The following is a 13,800-nucleotide window of genomic DNA, read 5'->3' on the forward strand; positions in this document are numbered from 1 at the left end:
GATTTCCTGCAAATGAAGAAGAAACTTGCATTATTAGTGGTCAAATGAAGGAAAAAAGTAGAAAAAACGAAAGGGAAGGTGGAGATAATGTGCTGCTAATTTGTAAAAAAAAGAAGAAGAAGAAAGTAAAGTTTAAAATGATAGTAAAGAAGCTACAAACTAAGGGCATATGATTTTCATAATTAAACTTGTGTGCTAAGTACCCTGCATGGGATGATCATCTCAACAGGCTTTATGCATATCAATTAAGGGTTATTGTTGGTCATTTGGATGTCATGGGTGCACTAGGGGTGCAAGCTGCCTCGCTTAGTCCAAGCGTTTGTCACGACATGGAAAGCTACATGAAGAGCAGAGATGACAATTTCCTGCAGCTTATTCAAAATTCAAATCCCTTTGATGCTCAACCACCTATGGTATTCTACCCTGAGCAGAGTTCTCATTTGACCAACTTACTAGAGAGGAAGTATAGCAATGGCTACTCAACAGACTTGCAGGTTTACTATGAATCAAGGCCTTTAGATGATCAGTTACCGGTCGGTTTCCAATCTAAACAGACTTCTCATGGGACTACAAGGAATGCAAGTTTTTAGGAGAGCAACAATGGCAACTGCTATTCAACAGACCTGCAACTTTACTTAGAACCAAATCCATTGAACGTTCAACCACCAATGCATTTCCAACCTAAGCAGAATGCTCATAGGACTTTGTCATATTTACATGCAATGGAAGATGCGATTATGAAGATGGTTTGTGATCAGAATACCAGCGATGAATTTGGTTGTAAGCTGTCTAGTAGTAGTAATCTGCCTTGTGCTAACCGCACACCATGGATGTGGGATAATGTATGGTTCAACAATGCTGATTTCTCAGTGAGCTAAAATAAATTGTAGCACCAGCTATAAAATTTAGTATAAGTGAAGAAAGAATAATGAATGTTTTCTATTAATTTATTATTGTTGTTATTTTTAAGCTGTGAACATTTCACAAATAATTTTGTTGGAAAGAATTAATTAAATCCTTTCTTTAAATACGTATCCAGCAACTTTATGTTGTTAGTTCTATTTACCACACTTTATGTTAAGCGACTAAAATTATGGGTTGATCTGATTACCAATATTTTTTAGAAACTGCATCTTTATCTACGGTAATAGAAATGTTTAGAGGAAATAAAAAATGACAAAAAGATAGGAGTTTTTAAATATGTTTACAAAAGTTATTATGAAATGTCTATTTGTTTGTTTTGAGTTGTAACAACGGGTTATATGCTTCATTAGTATCGACTGCAGACAAAGAATTGTGAATGTTAAGAATATCATTTGTGATAAATTATTTGTTGTCTTCAATTCTCTCTCTCATGGTATCATGATATTTAAAAAAATATGGCAAGAATTTTTAGAACACCAGTTGAAGAAGCTCTTTCATATTGTTTATGGACAAATAATATGCTTCGACTGCACACATATTAACTTAGCTTTTTGAATTAAGCTTTAAGCATTAATATAACTGGAATATGGATTTTGAGAATATACTTTTATAGATTTGGGTGAATGGATGAACAACGAAATAAATAATATGAAATAAAGATATGTGTAGAGAAAAGAGTATAGTGAAAAAGATATAAAGGTAATAATGAAAGAATAACCAAAGGTAAAAATTCTTGCTAGCTGCAGAAGTTTAGAGGGGTGTATTTTTACATTTTTATCATTATACCATAACACCAAGATTTGTACTTGTAGTTTGAACCCGTAAAAGCATAGGCAGATTGAAAATCAAGCCAAAAAAAATTGTAGGATAAAAAAGAACTGGAATCAACTCCCAGTACGTCAATTTCTTAACATCAATCAACTAACTAAACTGTAATTAATTAAATAGCAACTTGTAGAAATGTAATATGAATCTGGGAGACTGAAAAGATACTAAAAAAAAATATGCTAAAATTTAAAAACACTGTACAAAAGAAACATGTAAACAAATGCATGTGGTTGTTAGAATCAGATTGAACGAAGAATTAAATCAAGATTAATGTTAATTTTACAGAAAAATGTTCCTGATCTTCGACATTTTTAACGAAATTAGCATTAATCATTTAAATGATAAAAGTGTAAGATAAATTAAAAGGCAAGTCAGTTAAAATTACCTAATCACGGTCTTGTTTGAAAAGGCGTTGGTGTTTGCTTGGTGGATCATTTGCCTCAGCGATGGTTGATGTATCACGGTCAAGTGGTGCGAATCCACCTTGAGGATCAGCCACAACATCTATTGCAGAGCTGTTGATCCAAAATAAATTAATAAGTTATGTATCTGCTACTCATAAAACCAAAAGAAACAATGAATATTGCTGAAATTGAAAGGCAACAACTTTTAAATAAGAGAAAGGAGAAGTTTGTCACCTTTGAATAGGCGTTTCATCTTCAAATAGCAACTGTCTTTTGGCCTGTGATGGAAAAGGACCAACCATATATGGTTGCTCTGGGGACACTTGTGGCTGTTGTGAGAAATTAACATTAGTTTTAGATGGTGGAACAGGTGTTGGTGTTGTTGGGTCTAATGGAGAGGCAACTTTAGAGGATGATGAAGCTGCTTGATTATTAAGAGGAACATCAATAATATGCAGCTCTGGTTCATCAGGCAAGGGGGGAGCCTCAGGAGTTAAAATGTCGTCAAAAACATTGGTAACAATGATGTCACAACGGTTAACAACTGAGCGAAAAGCTCCAAATCTCAGCTGGAAAATCTTGTCCTTGTTTAATTTTTCAATCATGGGAGGTGGGATGCAATCAATAAACCCTTTTTCATAGAGATAGCAATGTGCAGAGGAGCCAAAGAAGTTTTCAGCAGTTTTTCCAACCATTAGAAATGTCGCAACATCATTGCCATCAGTCACAATACAATCAACTTTAAACCTGATAAAATGTTTAGAAGTGAGATAAATAAATGTAACATATTGTTAAAAAGATGCAAAGAAAATTTATAATTAGTTTGAGACATGAAAAGCAATAGAAAAGAGCTGTTAACCATGAAACCGACGTTACTTCATTGTGTTCAATGCATCTAAAACTTGTGCCTTTGTCAGACAATGATTTTGTGCATAAAGGGCAGCTTTGATACCACCATCCTCTATGAAGATCATAGTCAGCTATGAAAGCTTTGCATGTAAATCTTTCGCTCTACACATTATTGAGAAAAAAATATAGTTTGATGTGTATTTATAAAGATCAAAGTAAAAGAATGAGATTACTGTTGACATACTTTGTGTTCATATGGATCCATACAAAGAATTCTTTGATAGTCTTCTTGTTTTCATTTATTTGTTGTTTGATGGATCTAACGGCATTCATGGAAGCAGGGAGTTGATAGACCTCAACCGGCATCTGATTATAGCTGAGAATAGAAGTAGTTTTATGTCAAAAGAAAGAAATAATAATTGAAGAAAATAAGCGAGATTAAAAGAAAAGAAAAAGAGGTAGCTTACTGATGCTTATATGGAAGAACCTCAGGAATTTCTGGGTTGAAATACCATAAGGAGGCAACAGTGCTAGCAAGGTTTGGTTTTCCTACGAGTAAAAGGAAGCAAATTGATTTAAATTATTTGAAAATAAGTTAAATGATGCAACATGCAAATAGATGGAAGGTGCACTTAAGAATTGTGAAAATTTGAAGGGCAATATTTGATAATACAAACCTTGAAACTCAGTGACTCGAAAGCCAGCAAAAACAACAATAATTGGATTTGTGTGTTCATTCAAAACAGAATCATCAAAGCTTTTAGCAACGTCGCCCCAAAGAGTTATCCTAAGTTCATCGCCCCTGCACAAAAGATAAAAAGTAAAAAATAAGGCTATTAAAGTTGTTATAGCAAATAGAATAAGCCAAACCTGATATTTTCAATGATAAACTCTTTCTTGTCTGTCATGTCTTGACCTCGAACCAACACTTGCTCAAGTGGCTGAATAGCTTTTAATCGACCGGGTACATCTTCTGATTAAAAATTTTAAACATGTTAGCAATTTAAAAAACAAATCTAATAAGGTAATTAAAATGCATCATGAAATTTTTTTGTTGTTGTTCATACCAGTGAGTGTTCTTGATCCTTTTCCTTTAGTCAACAAATATGCAAAGTCGATGAAGTTAAAGTAATGGCGTGGTACTTGGGGTGTTAGTGGATTAACCCTTGCAACTTTTGTGTCAGACTTAAGATCAATAACGGCTTCGTGGGCAACAACGGAGTTGGTGTATCTATTTTCAAATGTATAGAATCCGCTGATTTGGTAGTAATCACCTTCAATAATAGAAGTAGTAAACAACTGTATATCCTTGCCTTTAGCTGAGCCCTGTATTGCGTTACCCTATGGAATCATAATGAAAACTATTATAAATGAGATAGCATTAAAATTGAGCACAAAAAACAAAGTATAAAGCCAACAATGATTCATTAGTCATATAAAATAAAAGTTATTTGACAATTTTCAGTCATATAATTTATTATATTATAAAATATGAAATATATTATAATGATAATGATAATTAAATTATAATTAGAAATTGAAGTCAATTCTTGCTATAGTTGTATTACACATTGCTGTCATCTTTTTAATTAATAAAATAAAATGAATACATTTTACAAATAATTCATTCAACCATGGTCTGTGTGTCATGTTATTTTTTAAACCTACACCACTGTTATGTTTGTTACAAAGGGTAAAAATAAAACATAGGCGTACTAGAAGCTTTGTTTTGTAAAAATACTAAAAGGTTATTTAGTTGAAAAAATAAAAGAAACATTTGATGATACCAAATGGATAACACTTAATTTTTTTTTTTTGGATTCAATTGTAAAAACAGTGTTCAATTTGAGATTAAAGTTTGTAAAAATTAAAGGGTAAAGATAAGGAAGTCTATTGTTTTTTATTTAGTATATGGAATCCTGTGGACAACCTTTTGTAATAAAAAACTACTCTAATGTGTTTTGCAATAGTAGTTGGTATAATATAATATTATTTTAGATATAAAAAAGTACATAGATCGGAAATATATTATAATCATTTTATTATGCAATTGAATTTTTTTTAAAGAAATTAGATTCTCATGAATAGATTTGCATAGTGCATATTATTGTAACCTAAATGTAATCCGATTACCAAAAATATAGCTCAAACGACAAAACTGTTTAGACTTTAGATGATGATTATCCAACAACTTATTAGACTAATTAATTAAGGTTTTCAAGTTGTGTTTAGTGTTAAGACAGGGTTGACCAACATTGTTTAATAATGGTAAAGACATGTTTAAAAAGAATTTAAATCCTGTATTAAGAATGTAAAATTTAAAAAGGGTTCAATGTAGAATCATCCATTAATATAATGTAAAATTACAGATTTTAAAAAAATAATAGAATAACAAATAGCAATTCTATGTTTTTAAAATAGCAAAAGAAATTGAAAAATAGCTATAAAAACCAAAGTGTAAAAGATGAGCTTACCATGTTATCAGCAAATAGGCAATTAAAACTACTTGTCTGACCATTAAGCTTAGGAATCCAAACACGGCAAACTCTAGCACGAAGGGATGTGTAAAAGGTGTATTTTTTTTTATGTTTTGGATAGATAACGCTATGATCCTGAGAGGGAAAAATAAAATAAAATAAGAACTAATGATTTTAAATTTGAAAGGAATTTAATTTACAATATACCAATAACTATAAAACGCTACAAATGCAATGTAAAAATGTGAAGTAACGTCTTACAAATGTATTAATGAGGCTAATTAACAGGCGAGCAAACAAAGGGGGAAAAGAAAGAACACTTCTGAAGGCAAAGTTGAAATCTAATCATCTGTAAAAGAGCGATGGACAAATAATAAGTGATACATTGATTTGTTTCAGAGCGTTAGAAAAAAAGGGTTTAAAAACAACCTCTAGGAAGAGCGCTTATAATGTCTTTATAGACAATATTTTTTGCATAATGAGAAGGTTCTCCTTGATTATTGCATGAGATAATTTTTAAACCCTTTCTTGAAGTGACTCTTGATAGAGCGACATAAAGTTGGCCATGAATGAAGACTTGCTCTTTAAGAAAGACTCCAACAGTTTTCAATGATTGACCTTGACTTTTATTTATTGTCATTGCGTAACACAGTCTTAAAGGAAACTGACGTCTTTTTATCGTAAACGGACACCTTCCTTCATTTATTGGAAAGATAATTCTTGGTATAAAAACTCTATTACCAATATTAGACCCAGTTATTATATGTGCTTCAATGATTCTTGCTGAAAGCTGTGTCACTATAAGTCTTGTCCCATTACATAAACCAATAGATGGGTTGATATTTCTAAGCAACATGACTGGTGTCTCGATTTTCAAAGCAAGTGTATGAGATGGCACACCATTGAATTCAAGTTGGTTGATATATTCTTTTGGATATAATGAATTGGCAATGTCAGTCTCTCTTGATGACGTTGAAATAGAATCTGTGCTAAGATAGATATGTTTGTCGCCGGGTGTCATAGCAAGCACAAAATCATTAATTTCAGCAACTGTTGTGTTTCTTGGTGTTACAATGGCTCTTTCTCTAAAATAGCAGGGGTCCATTTGAGGGTCAGAAATAGATGGATAAATTGCTGAAACAATGGCTGGAATTGGATCACATGAAGTATGAAGGAGTAAATCTGAGGGAATACTAATAAAAGAATCATCTAACTCACCAGAAAAAGGTAAATCAGAGATATCACCATTACCAATGCTTAAAATCCACCTAGCAAATTCATTGATTTCAGTTCTTTCTTCAGTGGCCAGACCATGAGTAGAGAGACACATGTTTCTGTAAGAGTTAATACAGTAAATTTAGGCCATAAAGCTGAGCTGCTTAGAGAAGCATTAATTATCTCTTCTTTTGTTCCACCGGGAATAACTGGCAATATTTGACAAAAATCATTGCCAAGCAAAACTGTTTTACCGCCAAATGAAAGATCTCGACTACAATTGTCACACCCTGAGAGGACATCACGCATTGAACGGTCAAGGGCTTCAAAACAACACCTGTTATTCATTGACGCTTCATCCCAAACTATAAGAGAAGTTATTTCAAAAAGGCTAGAGAGATGTGTGTTTTTCTTGATGGCACATGTTGATAATTCATCAACAGTAAGTGGGATTTTGAATCTTGAATGGGCTGTACGACCGCCTGGCAATAAAAGAGATGCAATACCGGATGAGGCCACAACAAGGACAACCAAGCCCTCAGATCTGATCCGATTGATGATTGTATGCCATAAAAAAGTTTTACCAGTTCCTCCATGACCATGAACAAAGATTAAACTTTGTTTCCTTTGAAGCACAGCTGCAACAACTGAATCATATATTATTTTCTGTCGATTGTTGAGAAGGGGGAGATTTAATGAATGTTGACTCTGAAGGTCAGCAAGATCATAATTAAGTTCTTCTCTTAGAAGCTTGTTTCTAATTTCAATTAACAATTAGCCATTGGGCATTGGCAATTTATGATCTTGAAGTGTTGTTGCAGCATCATTGAAAAGTTGTTCAAGCTCATATAACACATAATTTTTAAGCTGATCATCAGATAAAATCAAATTTGGCATTTAAAAAGATGTTCTCAACCTATAAAGGATGTCATCGTGCATTGAATGCCAAAACTGATTGAATAAAACCAAAGGATCAACAATTTCACAAAATAAAACAATGCTGACAAAAAGTTGTCTAAGTTGTGGAGATGTTGCAGTTGTGATGGCTTCACAAAAAGCCTCAGACCATTCTTTATCATCGCCTAAAAGCCCATATGCTTTGCAAGCAAGTTGAAATGTTGGATAAACAATTCCATCAACTTTTCTTAAATCAACAAATCCTGTTGGCCCTTTAATATGGTTTAAAAGCAATCGTAAAAAATAAAGTTTCCCGGCAGCAGGATGTATATACATTAAACGCCCAAGGCTAAACCCCTTTGATCTTGTAACCCATTCTTTTTGTCCAGCATCCCATACATACTTGCTTGGAAATTCTGAATAGCAAAGTTCTCGTGCATTAGAATCTTTCTTGTTGCATTCGAACCATTCAGTAAGCATTGTTTTATTAATACCCGGCCTTCTAAGAACAGAATGGAGAGATTCGCTGCCTGAAAAGACAACTTTTTGTTGAAAAGGCAAATGAACCTGAAGTCTTTCAACTGGAGGGTTCCTTGAATGGATTGGAAATTGGAAAAGACGCCAAACAGCTTCATAGAGGCAGATAAAACGACAATTAAGATATGCTTGTATCTATCAGGCCCTTTGTTGACATATTTAAATAGATATTTGATAAGCATTGATTGATAGCATATCTCAACATTTATATGTGCATTATACCGCATTAAAAGTTCTTTGTTGTATGGAACAACATAGTCATTGCAAAGCATAATTCCATCCTTGAGAACAAAATTATTGCAGCATTCACGTCGCTTATAATAAACAAACCCATTTTCACCAAAAACAGTTGAATCTTTGAATTTTTTTGGAAATGACTTTGTACATCTACATTCCAGCATGCATTGTGCATTCGGCTTTGCAACGCCGCATGGACAATGTATCATGAACTTAGAGACAACTTCATGACATAAAGGATCAATATTCTTATCTGGTATTTCAGCAGAAACAATCGAGTCAACATCATCAGCAGTTCGACATTTAAATTCAGAGGCAAGCCAAACCAAAATATGTGTATGTGGAAGCCCTCTCTTTTGAAACTCAATTGCGCATACATCTATCAAGTTGCAAAATGAAATCAAATAAGAATAAATAAATAAAGATATACATGATGAGAAAGAAAAGAAATGGGTAAGGCCTAATTACCAGCAATTGTCTTGCTAAAAGGGACACCAGATTTGATGAACTTCAACATGTCAAGAACCTTTGCTCTAAAAACACGTGTGATTATATCAGGCTTGTCTTCATGTTTATAAAGTCTGCCTTTTTTAAGCTCTCTTTGGATTTCAGGCCAGCTTGTATTGCATGTGAATGTGATGAAAAGATCTGGATTTCCATATGCCCTACAAATGACCATAACATCTTGGTAATTATTTATCATGTATCGTGGGCTACCAGTTAAAGAAGAGGGGAGAATAATTTTTCCTGTTTTTGACCCTTGAATATCCCCTCTAAGAACAACTTCATTAATCCCTTGATAGAGCTCAGTTCGAAGATCATTTTGGTTCATTCTAATGTAATCAAGCATGTCTTCTTCAACATTGGTAAACGCATGAACTAAAAATTGTTGGTAAAGACGACCGCCTTTTGTAACAGTGTCTTCACCATATTCCCTCTCATGAATAAGATACACATAAAAAGCTCTCATTGGTACATTCTGACGCCTTCTAGGAACTTGATTATCATGGTTGGCAAAAGTAATATTAGTTCGATAACCATCTTCACCAAATGGAAAAAGAAGAGGATATTGCAATGACATAAATTTTGGATGCAATTTAGAGATTCTTTGTAAAGTCCCTGATGAACTTTCAATAACAATATCTCGTTCTGAACGACAATCACCAATATCCCCAACAATCAAGCCACCAATATCATCTGAAGATGGGTCATTATACTGTCTTGAGTCATGAGTTCTTTGACTAAGCAATCGTAGTTTATACCCAAGATTGTCAGACATTGACAACCTTTGTGAAGCATGACGAAATAAGCCAACTAAACAGTTAGTTGAATTAAGCATGTCAATAAGATCCTTGACAATAGATTCATCTAAAGTTGAACCAGAGCTCCCATGTGGAAACGGTGCTAGTCGATTTGCAACTTCATTTGTAGTGTCATAAATATAAAGTTGAGCAAACTTTGGAGTCTCTCCATCCGAAGGCAAAAGAGAACCCATTAAATGATGACAATGACCATTTATCTTAAAAACATAGGGCCCAGGTCGACGATTGACTGAGTGATCTATATTAGCCCCCATGGATGTAAAAGCGAACATAGAGTTGTAGGCTCGAATATTTATGCGGAATTTCTTAGAAGCTTCACCAAATACAGGGTCCAGAAGTTCATCAAGAACATGAGGAGTCGATAATGGTTGTGGAAGCCTAATCTTTCCACCAAGACAACAGAGTGAGAATTGTGGTTTGGTTTTGGTTGAGCGTGCAAGCTTTTCATCAAGCTAGAAAAAAGCCTTACAATGAGAGCATTTGAATGTTTTGTCACCAAAGTCAATATACTCATTTATACTTCCTAAGGAAAAAAATGAGTAAAAAAAGATGTCAATGGATAACTAAAAGTCTTAGAATAAAAAAAAACCAAAAGAAAAAAAAAATAAAAAACAAACTTTTTCTTTTTTTTTTTATATGAAGCTTGCCCAATCATTAGTTACTCAACTGCAGAAGCTGTAAGCTCATGATCAACACAGGTTGAAGCAGAAGCAGCAAGACTATCAGCGTATGATACAGTTGATGATTGCAATGAGCGAGATTGATTGTTTGTAGAAGCTAAACAATCATGATCTTGCCGGTTTTGAGAATACAATGAAGGTTGAGAACGTGAGCTCTCTCCTTGATAAAAATATGAAAGCTGAGCATTGGAAGGCTTAGGATCAAGATTTGTAGCTAGCCTTGATGACCGTGTTAACGTACCAACTAAGCAAATATAAGTTTCATTTTCTTGCTGCGATGAAATATATGGAGAATCTTGCTCATTATTAATTGCATATGATGATTGCAAGCGTTGGCATCGGGAAGTCATGTATGTATAAAATCTAGTTAAAAAAAAAACAAAACATTGGAAAAAGCTTAACATGAAATGAGATAAAGAAATGGTGTAAGGAAAAAGCGATAATAAAATTGAGTGAAGACTTAGAGCAGAAACACTGACATGATAGGTATAAAATCAATAATTGAAGTTGTATAAATGTAAGGGTTTTATATTAATTAGAAAAATTTTGTTTTTTCATTTAATTTTTTCATATTGGATTTGTTTTTTATTTAGTTATTATACTTTTATAACATAGATTATATATCGGGCGAGTTAACTTAATTGACTCTTTTTTTTCTTTTTCTTAATAAATTTTTTTTTTCTAATTGCATCATTTATATTGGTTTGATTTAAAATTAGATTTCATGATTAATTTATTTTTACTTTGCATTATATTATGTCGACCAAATGATTTGAGAATAGCGTTCAAATCGTAGACCTAAATTGACTTCTTTTTGTTTGTGTTTTTTTTGTCTAATTCCAGCAGTCAACACTTGGTTCATTCCATATGTTCTGATGGTTCGTGTTTTATAGCATGTTTACCGCTTCACTTACAGGAAGTATAATTGGAGCAGTATCAACAGCAGGTGTTGCCTGGAAATATTCAAGGAGCTTGCATGATAGTCCACTGCCTCCTTACTCTATTTTTTATTGTAAATATAGTCTTAGAATTGAATGTGTCCAGTAACTTAAGGATGAAAGAGGATTCGAATTTTATTATTTCGATTGAGCAACATCACAATGATTTCTGTTTACAGTTGCACATGTTAGTTTATCTTTTAGTGAAACCTGATTCTACTGTTGATTGCTTAGTAACTTGCAAGAGATTTCTACTTTTGGGGATTGTGTTTTAGGCAAATCTAGTATGCTTTAAATATGCATAAATATGATTTATAGGGACATAGAAATTATAGGACAGTGGAATCATATTCTCAGCCTTCTTGTCTTTTTTGTTCCTTTTTCTTTACATGTTAAGAGTTTTATTGGTGGAGATATCTTGGCCTTAAGATTAAGGTTGTTGATTTTGACATTTGAACCCTAGTCAAAAAACATTTTTTAAATTTATTTTTTTACAATTATCTCGGTTTCATGACCAAGCTCATGGGCCCTTAAACACTGGATTTGCATTTTAATGAAACCTCGTGAGAAAGATAGTTACAGCACAATAATGCATAAACAAAATCCAGCGTATCAAATATTTATTTTATATATTTTTTGTTATTATCTAAAAAACATTGTAGGAGTGGATTAGCATATTAGAAAATTAGCATATTAGGCCAGCTTTAGCAGGTTAATTAACTTGGTTTTTGCCATCGTCAACATATAACGATAATGATGACTTAAGTAACAAATTCAATATTTTTTTTTCTTAACCAAGTCTGATAAACTTTGATTTAACTGATAAAAAGGACATGGAAAAATAATTTTGTGGTGTAATTGCAACACCAGCTAGAGAATTTACTATAAGTGAAGAAAGAATAATGAATGTTATCTATCAATTTATTAGCGTTGTCATTTTTAAGCTGTGAGCATTTTGCAAACAATTTTGTTGGAAAAAATTAAATCCTTTTTTGAATACATATCCAGCAACTTTGTGCTGTTAGTTCCATTTATTACATTTTATGTTAATTGACTAAAATTATGGGTTTATCTGATTACCAACATTTGTTATAAACTGCATCTTTATCTACGGTAACAGGAATGTTATAAATTATGGGTTTAGCTGAATTATCAAATTAACAACTCCTAGCTGTAAGAGCACCCTGACATTTATCTATGATATTTTTTATTCCCTTTTGTCCGACGAAAGCATTGTTTTGTGGTTTGCTGATAACTTCTACTCAAATTCAGTACCATGCTTGTCGAGGAAACTTGCATATTTAGATTGCTATAAAGTATCTAGTAATTGAATTTTTCAGGTCTGTGGGGGTGGGGTTTTATTATATGATTATGATTGTGATTATATGAAATGTATTTGTTATTGAAGGAATGACAAATAAGAAAGTGAATAGAAGCCCCTGCTCTGATTATTTGTTCTCTGTTTTTCTTTGCTTACATACCCTTGGTCCAGCCTGTCTTGAGGAATGAGCAATTTATCATTTTTGTTTGTTCGTTGGTTGTATTCTATACGTTTTGTCAACGTGCCTTGGTCTATCAGTTGTATTTATGTTTTGTAGTGGTTCATTGCTTCACTCATTTATGTTAGGCACTTAATTTATATCTTTTGGCTGGCAAGCCCTATCTTACAGTTCATGTCCGCTTGAATGAGGGATGTGGGTTCCATGTTGCTAGATCTCACACAATTCTTCTCAGATGTTAATCCCTAGCAGCTAGGTGTTTGTTTGGGTTGATAAGCTGTGGAAATATTAAAAGTTTGGCGGCAGCTTTTATGATATTACTGAGTTTGGGATAATTTGATTTAAGGCAATATGACACTGTGATGTAACCATGAAAAGAGAAGTTTTAGGTTTTGTATGCATGAAAATTTGTTTGTTTGTTCCCCACTGGCTCTGTTTTTTTCCCGAGACATAGACCGATCAAAGACTTGGTATCTCCTTCAACCGGGGTTCTATCCCAAAGTAAATCTGATGAAACCTTGTGTTTTGGGTGAGGTTAGATCTGGCATGGTTTCTTGTTCGATCCTCCCATGTCTTAGATTAAACAATGCTTTGGTGTTAAAAGTGTTGTGTGATGGACGGTACATCATGTGAAAATTATGTGCTGAAATGGCGTCTAAATTTTATGGAATTATTGTTTTCAAGGTTAGTTGAATAGCATATCCTGTCTAAGACCGGCTTAATAGCTCGAAAATAATTTACCTTTAAAACATGAAAAAGTATATCATTAACAATGCCATGAAAAAATAAATTGAACTTAACACATAAATTTAGCTAACATGTAAAACATGAAATATTACTATTTCATTAGTACTGACCGTAGACAAAGAATTGTAGACATACACGCTTGGAAATGGGGAAAAGTAACAAATAACTTGAGAATAAAAGGCTTACTTGTCCTGTGCAAGCGTGATGGTTGTTCTTAACCAAACAGAAACGCAATATCTAGCTGCA

The 13,800-nt window shown here is 33.1% G+C and overlaps 1 pseudogene; it reads left to right on the forward strand.

The window, feature by feature from the left end:
• The first annotated feature begins 44 nt into the window (after nt 1-44).
• Nucleotides 45-9,600, forward strand: LOC133697301 (uncharacterized; annotated as a pseudogene).
• The last annotated feature ends 4,200 nt before the right edge of the window (nt 9,601-13,800 follow it).

Source organism: Populus nigra, chromosome 6, assembly GCF_951802175.1.
Source record: "Populus nigra chromosome 6, ddPopNigr1.1, whole genome shotgun sequence".
NCBI lineage: Eukaryota > Viridiplantae > Streptophyta > Magnoliopsida > Malpighiales > Salicaceae > Populus > Populus nigra.